This window comes from Gracilinanus agilis, chromosome 6 (assembly GCF_016433145.1).
Source record: "Gracilinanus agilis isolate LMUSP501 chromosome 6, AgileGrace, whole genome shotgun sequence".
In the NCBI taxonomy this organism is placed as follows: Eukaryota; Metazoa; Chordata; class Mammalia; order Didelphimorphia; family Didelphidae; genus Gracilinanus; species Gracilinanus agilis.
In genome coordinates this window covers 12,294,333-12,303,213 of record NC_058135.1, presented here as the reverse complement: position 1 = coordinate 12,303,213, position 8,881 = coordinate 12,294,333, and the positions used below count along the sequence as shown (strand labels likewise).

Sequence of the window (8,881 nt, the reverse complement as noted above, 5' to 3'; positions counted from 1 at the left end):
AGACCTCTTGGGCTTAGAAAGAAAACTGGAACTTTTACAAGTGTGGGCTTCAATAGATTTCCCCTATGATTCAAGACTTGCTCATGTCATTCTTTCTTTATTCCTTATCTTCCAATCTTCCTTTTGATATATTTGAGCCCAAATTATACCTTCTTAAATGTTAGGGGTGGGGAGAGAAGGTGAGAGAAACTTTAGAATTGGAACTGGAAGCAATTTAGAAATTATATATTTCAGACAAAGACATTGGGACCCAGAGAGGAAAAATAATGTGTCCAAGCTCACACTGGGGAAAAATAATAATATATAATACTAATGATAATAGCTATAGTTTTTCAGAAATATTATTCCAGTATGCTCACAGTAAGCCTGGGACATAGGTGCTATGCTATTATTATCCTCATTTTACAAATGAGGTAAGCAAGGCCCAGAGCAGTAAAATAACTTGAAGTTTTTGAGGCTGGATTCAAATTGAGGTCTGCCTTACTCAGATCTCAATACTATATATATATAGGAATGAAAACTAGAGAGAAGAGAGTATCAAGGAGCAGAGGGTGATCGACAGAATCCAAAACTGCAGAGGAGTCAAACAGAATGAGGATTGAAAAGATCATTGGATTTGGCAGCTAAGAGATTATCAGTAAGTTTGAAAAGAGGGAGCCATGGGAGGTTTGAGAAGGGATGAGAAAAGGTTTGGAAAAACTACTAAGGAGAGTGGGATAGTGAGTTGATAAAGGAAGTATAGTAGAATTGCCTTGTAGTATTGAGAGCCCAGTTGTGTAAGATATATTTGTAGGTGACCCTGTCAGAATGGTTGTGTAATTTTCTTCATCTTCATTCAACAGCCCATGTGCAGGAGTGAAGATGGGCAAATGATGGTAGTGATTCAAGGATGAGGCTTGGTTGGATATGATCAGTTATATGACAAGGGGGCTAGGAATTCAAGAGAAAATATTATAGAATCAAACTGATTCATCAGAGGGTCAAGAAGGGAGAAAAAGGAATGGGTAATTAGTGCAGGGAAGATATTTTGGAAGAAAATTGAGAGGTCAAGGTGATCATATCCTGCTTCTGAAACTTATTACCTGTGTGACCTTGGGTACGTTACTATAACAACCTAAAGGAAACAAATTGAAACAAGAAGGAAGAAAGGAAGGAAGGAAGGAAGGAAGGAAGGAAGGAAGGAAGGAAGGAAGGAAGGAAGGAAGGAAGGAAGGAATAGAGGTAGGGACAGAGTAAATGAGGGAAGAAGTAAAGAAATGGGGAAAGGATGGAATCAAGGAGAAATGCATGCATAATATGTGTGTATATACAAACACATATACATATATGAGAGAAATGGTTCTGAAGTCAAACTTAATTTTGCAACTTGCCTATAATATTTAGTATATATATGACCTTGTGTTAGTCACTTAATTCCCTGGGCCTCAGTTTTTTAATTTGTAAATTGGAGGTCTTAAAGTAGATGACCTCTTTGTTCCCTAAATCTAGGGTAGCAGGGCCAAATTTTTTTACTGTTTTTGAAAACCTGAAAGTTGGAAGAGCTAGTTAAGAATCTTATGCCAGTTATGAAAAGACAACATGAATAAGAGTATCAGCTTACCTAGTGTAGGGCTCACTCAATGGCCTAGAATTTAGTTTTATCACATTTTCACCCCTAGCCCCCTATATTATCCCCTTCTGGTAGTCAGGTGGACCAGAAGTGAGATTGTGTTCTGGCTGTAGCTATCCTTGGTGATAAGTGTGCTAGTACACCTGAACTTCTGAGAGGGAATCAATTGGTCCTCTATCAAGTCAGAGGAAGACTAAAAAACATTCAGATATTTCTTCAGCAACTTAAGGAGGTAACTAGTGCATTGCATTCCATTTAGTTGGGATATTCACTGATTCATCATACTCTCCAGCTGATAGAAAAGTCCTTTTCCTGAAACATGCATGAATCCATACTATTTGTTTCAGATACAGGCGAGATCAAATAGTGCTTTTATATTTATAGAAAAGCTTTCAAATTTCAAGGGTGGTGATGTGCTTTAGAAGCACAGAGAAGGGGTGTACAAGCTGAGGAGAAAGAAGATGGCAGTGGCAGCTGAAGCCACAAACTGTATCATGGAGAGTTTTTGTGACCACATTGGCTGATAGGATAAGCCTTCAGCCTCCACTTGAAAAAATGCAATGCACACAGCCCAAGAGCAAGAGAAGCCTTTGAAATCATAAAGAGATGCTCCAGGATGAAATTTAGATTCTCACCTTAATTCCACATTACATAATCATTACCTATTCAAGGACGAGGTGGTACTGGATATTGACTCAGGAACCAGGATCTTCTGGATGTCTGTGACCAAGGCAGGTCCCAAAAAGTCATTGTGATCAATGACTACATCTACAACCAAGTAGTCAAGATTGGGCCAACAAGCTCTCCCATGTGGTGACCATCATCAAGGGGAAGGTGGTGGAGGTGGAGCTGCAGTGAGTGGATAGAAACTGTTTCTTCTATTAATCCATGCTCAACACTGTCCCTACATGCCCAAGTGGCTGTTCCTCTTTGGTTATCTCTTCCCTGCCTGGGCAACACTGTATGCAAATGCCTTGGGAGATCGAAAGTACAAAAATGGCAAGATTCCCTTATAAGAGGACATCTACAGCTTTGATATGTCCTATATCGAGAATATGGCCATCAAGGAGCCCCTCATTGATGTGGTTGACTCCAAGTATTTGGTGACCAATGCCTTGCCTTATCAAGGAGGTGGATCTCTCATAATACACATGGGCAACCTGACCTTCATCTCCACCTTCTTTCTGCAAATGAAGATTAATAACATGCTCTGGCAGCCAGATTCAGCACTGAGATCACACACTGGCATAAGCACACTCGCTTCTTCACTAGCCTTGAGTTACCTTACCCACTGGAAGGAAAGTCTTGTTTATGGAAAATTACCTCCCAGTGAAGAAGGGTGAGATCTTTGGCACCATTCACATATGGCCCAACACCAAAAGCATTCAAAATTTCAACTTCACCATTGATCTGGACTTCTGAACTCCCCAACTCCACTGTCTACAGAATTCTTTGAGTTAGTCTAGCAGGTTGCTCTTGAGTCAGGTCTCCTGCTTTGGCCAGCCCAACCCAACATGGAACTGGCTGATAGCCTAGTTCCCATCCTTCCCTGGGGGCCAAGGAAGTCAGCTTGCTCTGGGGGCCTCATAGTCTCAACCCTCTGTCCTCTGTCCTCTGTCATTCACCACCAAACTTTGGTCCTTCCCCATGGGTGCATGAGAGGTGTCCATCTTGATTGTGTTTTTCATAACTTATAACTATATAGTTGCATTCAAGACATTAAACTGTCAACTGGGGAGGAAAAAAGGAAAGGCTCAGAATGGTTTCAAAATCTAGTAGAAAATCACCTCCCCCCAAGTGGGAAGAAGAGTAGAAAATTGAGGAGGAAAAAATGGAAGGGGGAAAAAAGGAGAGAGCCAGAAGAGAGGAGGGGGAAAGGGGAGAGGAAAGCTGAGGATAGGCTAAAAATCTTTACATGGGATTTATATGGAAACATAAAAGACAAATAAATATATCTGTGATGTTTACTACAATGTGAATTATAATATTGTGTACCATTGTTTTTATTTAATTTTAATGTTATCAATTTAAAAAATTATATGTTCTTTAAGAACATTGAAATCACATTCACATTGCAATAGGTATTTAGTGAGATGCAGGCTCACAATTACATTTTTTTAAAGTTGCAAATTGCAACAAATTTGTAAAGTAATATATTTAAAATAAAATACTTACAAAATGCAGCTGCTGTTTGTTTTACACCAGAAGGTAACCTTTTCAAATTTCTATGTTGGATATAAGATCCCACTTTTTTAAAAACCAAAAAAGTACAGTTAGAATTAATTTTAAAATAAATTGCATTCTTTTGCGAAATATGCTGAAAGACATTTAATATTTTGTAATTAGAGAATATCTAAAAACAAACAAATTCATAATGAGATAAAATTGGAGCTTTATTCATAAAAATTTATTTTTAACAAAAAAAATGATTCTGAAATTATTTCTCATTTGGTTGTACTACTTTGGAACTCCTAACTGACTTCCAAGCCCAAAGGAAGCCCATTATTGGCATTACTTCATCATTCTTTAAAATCTCAAAAGCTTCTCTGACTGGAGGGTGGGGCCATGAACTCCAAATCTCCATGTAAGGAGAAAGCTCATTTCAAACTTCTCATTTCTCCCCTTGATGCCCTACTCTGGGACTTCTCTGACTGACTTCTCCACCATGTTTCCAGTCACTTCTCAACTTCTTTTATATTTTGTCTTTCCCCATTAGATTGTCTTTCGTTTTCCATCATGCCTGGCTGGCACATAGTAGAAGCTAAATAGATGTTTGCTGATGACTCATTGACTCTTTGAAAAGTTGGGATGCCCAACAGATGAGAGAGCACTGTCATACTGCCAAAGTACAGAAAATGTTTGTATGGCTGAAGAAAAACTCAAAAATGCAGCATTCCTTCCGAAAATGTATAAGCTATTCATTATTCAGAAGTCTGTGTATTAAACATGAAATATACATCTAGTAAAGAATTAAATTGAAGTATAATTACATTCTGTTCTTAATAATTTAATGTAATAATAATAATTTAATTCTTTGGTTGAATCTACATGTATAGAATTTTATAGATCTTTTTTCTTTTTCTTTTCTCTTTTCTTTTTCTTTTTTTTTTTGCAATGTGCCAATTTTAAATTTGATATCAAAAGCAATTGGAAAATCATACTTTGGAGAAAGTCAAAAAATATGTGCCACATATTCAGGTTCCCTTCCAGAATAAAAGGTCCTACTAATTTTGTGCCTGCTTCTTCCTATCCATTTTGGGCCCTGGTAAAGATTTGGAATGTGAAGAGGCAGGTTTGAGTATGAAATCTGATTCTTTGCTCCTTGGGTGACTATGTGCAAGTCATTTCCCTTCTCTTTTGATCTGATTCCTCATCCTCAATATGAGAAAGTTGGACAAAATTATTTAGAAAATCATTTTCACTTCCTAATCTTAATGTTACATGCATACTTAGACACACTTAATGCAGAGCCAGAGGAGGTTGTTGCCACTGTGGTATTCAATTTCTACTTCTTTCTACTTCCTCAACTAACACTCTTAAGTCAATTAAAATATCATTATGGCAGGGGTCATTTATACATATACAAATCCAATACAATCTAATCTCCAAGACAATATGAACTCTTTGAGAGAAGGAGCTCTTTTCCCTTTAGTTGGGTATCCCTAGCACCCACATAATGTTTGAATCACAGTAGCTGTTTACTGAATGCTTATTTAATAAATGAATGAAAACCATTATCATCATTAAATTGGGGTAGGCATTCTGGTCCCTAATAGAGTAGATGAGTGATTTTGTGAAGCAGGAGATAAAAGTAAGTGGTTGGTCTGCCTGGAACAGCCTCTGGCATACTGCCTGGCACCAAAATGGATGTTTGATAAATATTTTATGGAGTGGATGAATGAAAAATAGGGAGATTCCAAGGGAAAACACTGCATGCCTAGGAGGCAAGAGGAAAGAAATTAAAAGAAGGGGGGAATTGCAAGGAGCTGGGGAGGGAACTGAAGAAAAATGGCACCTGTTTCAATCTAGGACTGTGTCTGTTGGAACTAAACCGGATGCTGCAGCATGGGTAAAAATTATCTCAAATCTCTACTCAGTGACATAATTAGCTGAGTGAATTTGGAGGAAGTCACTTAGTCTAAGAATATGAGTGAAAGGTAGCCAGGATTGTTTACATATATTCCTGAATCCCGGATACTGGAGAGGCTGAATGTGGTGGATCTCTTTAGCCCAAGAGTTCTGGGCTGAAGTGCATTAAATCAATGGATCAAGTGTCCACACTTAAGTTCAGCATCAATATGGTGACCATCTCTATATATGTATGTGTGTGAGAGGGAGGCCACCTTGTTGCCTAAAATAGGGCAACCTAGCTCAGGTAGGAAATAGAACAGGTCAAAGCTTCAAAGTTCTTTTGATGCTTCTGTCATATAAGAAGTGGAATTGGGCCCTTGAATTGAAACATTTGTCCTAAGAGAGAGAGGGAGAGTCAAAGACAGAGAGACAGAGAGTCAGAGAGAAAGAGAGACAGAGAGACAGAGAGAGACAGAGACAGATACAGAGAGACAGAGAGAGGCAGAGAGACAAAGAGACAGAGAGAGATAAGGGAGAATGGAGAAGAGAGAAGAGAAGAAAAAGGAAAGAAAAGAGAAGAAAAAAAAAGAAAAGAAAAGAAAAATAGAGATAGACGAGACCTTAGATATTATCAAGTGCAACCTATTTAATTTGCACAGCAAAAAAAAACTAAGCACAATTAGGGAAATAACTGTCCTGAGGTTGGACATCTAGCAAATAATAGCCTATTGTCCAACTCAATTCTTATGACTAAAAAATAAGTAGAAAACCAATATCTCCAAACATTATTCTTTTCAGACTACTACATTCTATGGACCACAGGAACAAATGTGGTGGAATAATGCCTTATGTAGTTGACACCAGGGTCGGATATCTCTGACTTTATAAGGAACACTAAAGATAAGTCTCTAAGTACATTAAAGATACTATCTACAAACAGTAGTCACATGCATAAAAATAACATGAGTACTTTCTTTTTATTTTAACTCTTACCTTTTATCTTATCAATTCTATCAATTTTATCAATTCTAAGACAGAAGAGCAGTAAGGATTAGGGAATTGGAGTTAATGTGACTTGCCCAGAGTCCAAGTGTCTGAGGCCATCTTTGAAGCCAGGACTTCCTGACTTCAGGTCTGAAACTCTATCCACTGTGTAACTAGTTGTCCCAACCAGAATAGTTTCATAAAGCACAGGCTTTGGACTAGCCTGACTTCCTTATCTAATACTTACCAGATTGGTAATGGACAACCCTGTGGATATTGTTGAAAGTGATTAATAAGGTCATTTATGCCACATATGAAGACATATGTGACACATTAATAAAATTTACAATTGACACAAAGTGGAGCTAAATTTTTAGATGTTACTTAATGGAGATAAATGTAAATTCATATTCTAATTCAAATGGGATAATATGTATAAAGCACTTCTCATCCCTTAAAAAGCTTCATTAAATATTAGTGATGATGATGATAATGACTATCAATATACTAGAATTTAGAATTCTAGTAATGAAGAGAAATTTCCTAGGCATGATCAATTCTTCTTGAAGACTTATACATGCCCACAGTTTTGGTGTGTTTTTATGCATTCATTCAGGGTGTCATTCTTTTTGTAAAAAAACTATTTATTTATTTATTTGTTTGTTTGTTTTAGAATATTTTTCCATGATTACATGATTCATGTTCTTTCCCTCCCTTCCTCCTTTCCCCTCAAATAGCTAATGAGCAATTCCACTGGATTATATATGTATCATTGTTCAAAACCTATTTCCATGTTATTCGTATTTGCAATAAAGTGATTTTTAATGCCAAAACCTCAACCATATTTCCATCAAATCATGTGACCAATCATATGTTTTTCTTCTGCATTTCTACTCCCACAGTTCTCTCTCTGGATGTGGATAGCATTCTTTCTCATAAGTTCCTCTGGATTCTCCTGTATGACTGCATTTTTGCTAGTAGAAAAGTCTATTGCACTTGATTGTGCCTCAGTGTATCAGTCTCTGTGTATAAGGTTCTCCTGGTTCTGCTCCTTTTCCTCTGCTTCAATTCCTGGAGGTCTTTCCCAGTTGACATGGAATTTCTCCAGTTCATTATTCCTTTTAGCACAATAGTATTCCATCCTAGGGTGTCATTCTTAAGTCTTAATTTAGATCTGTATCTTTCATTAGCATTCTCTTTATTAACTTTCTGTTTGCTATTGTTATGATCTAGAAAGTATAAATCTCTCACTGGCTCTTTAGACACACACACACACACACACACACACACACACACACACACACACACATACTCCTCCCCCAGACACACCTCAAATTCTTTTTTTAAATTTTTTAAATTTAGAATATTTTTCCATGGTTAGATAATTCATGATTCTGCCCCTTCCAACCCCCACTCTTTCCTTACCCTTCCTGGAACTCACAAGCAGTTCCACTGGGTTATACATGTATCATTATTTAAAATCTATTTCCATGTTATTCATATTTGCAATAGAGTGATTTTTAATGCCAAAACCTCAATCATATCCCCATCAAACCACGTGATCAATCATATGTTTTTCTTCTGTGTTTCTACTCACAACAGTTCTTTCTCTGGATGTGGATAGTGTTCTTTCTCATAAGTTCCTCTAGATAGTCCTGGGGCATTGCATTGCTGCTAGTAGAAAAGTCTATTACATTCAATTGTGCCATAACATATCAGTCTCTGTGGATAATGTTCTCCTGCTTCTGCTCTTTTTGCTCTGCATCAATTCCTGGAGGTCATTCCAGTTCACATGGAATTCCTCCAGTTCATTATTCCTTTCAGCACAATAATATTCCACCACCATCATATACCACAATTTATTCAGCCATTCCCCAATTGATCAAGACCCCCTTATTTTCCAGTTTTGGGCTACTACAAAGAGCACGGATATAAATATTTTTGTACACATATTTTTCCTTATCATTTTGGGGTACAAATCCAACAGTGGTATGGCTGGATCAGAGGGTAGGCATTCTTTTAAAGCCCTTTGGGCATAGTTCCAAATTGCCCTACAGAATGGTTGGACACCTCAAATTCTTAAAAGTTTCCATTAAGGAAGTAACAAATTTTTTCAGCTCTGTTATTTGGTAGTTATAGTTTTGCATTTTCCTTTTGTATAGCTTTCTATTAGATTTGCATAGCTCTGTGAGAGGATTCTCCTATAATTATTATGTT

General features: G+C 37.3%; 1 pseudogene; it reads left to right on the top strand.

Annotated features, from left to right (window-relative positions):
* Positions 1-2,070: 2,070 nt before the first annotated feature.
* Positions 2,071-2,952, top strand: LOC123251802 (annotated as a pseudogene).
* Positions 2,953-8,881: the final 5,929 nt, after the last annotated feature.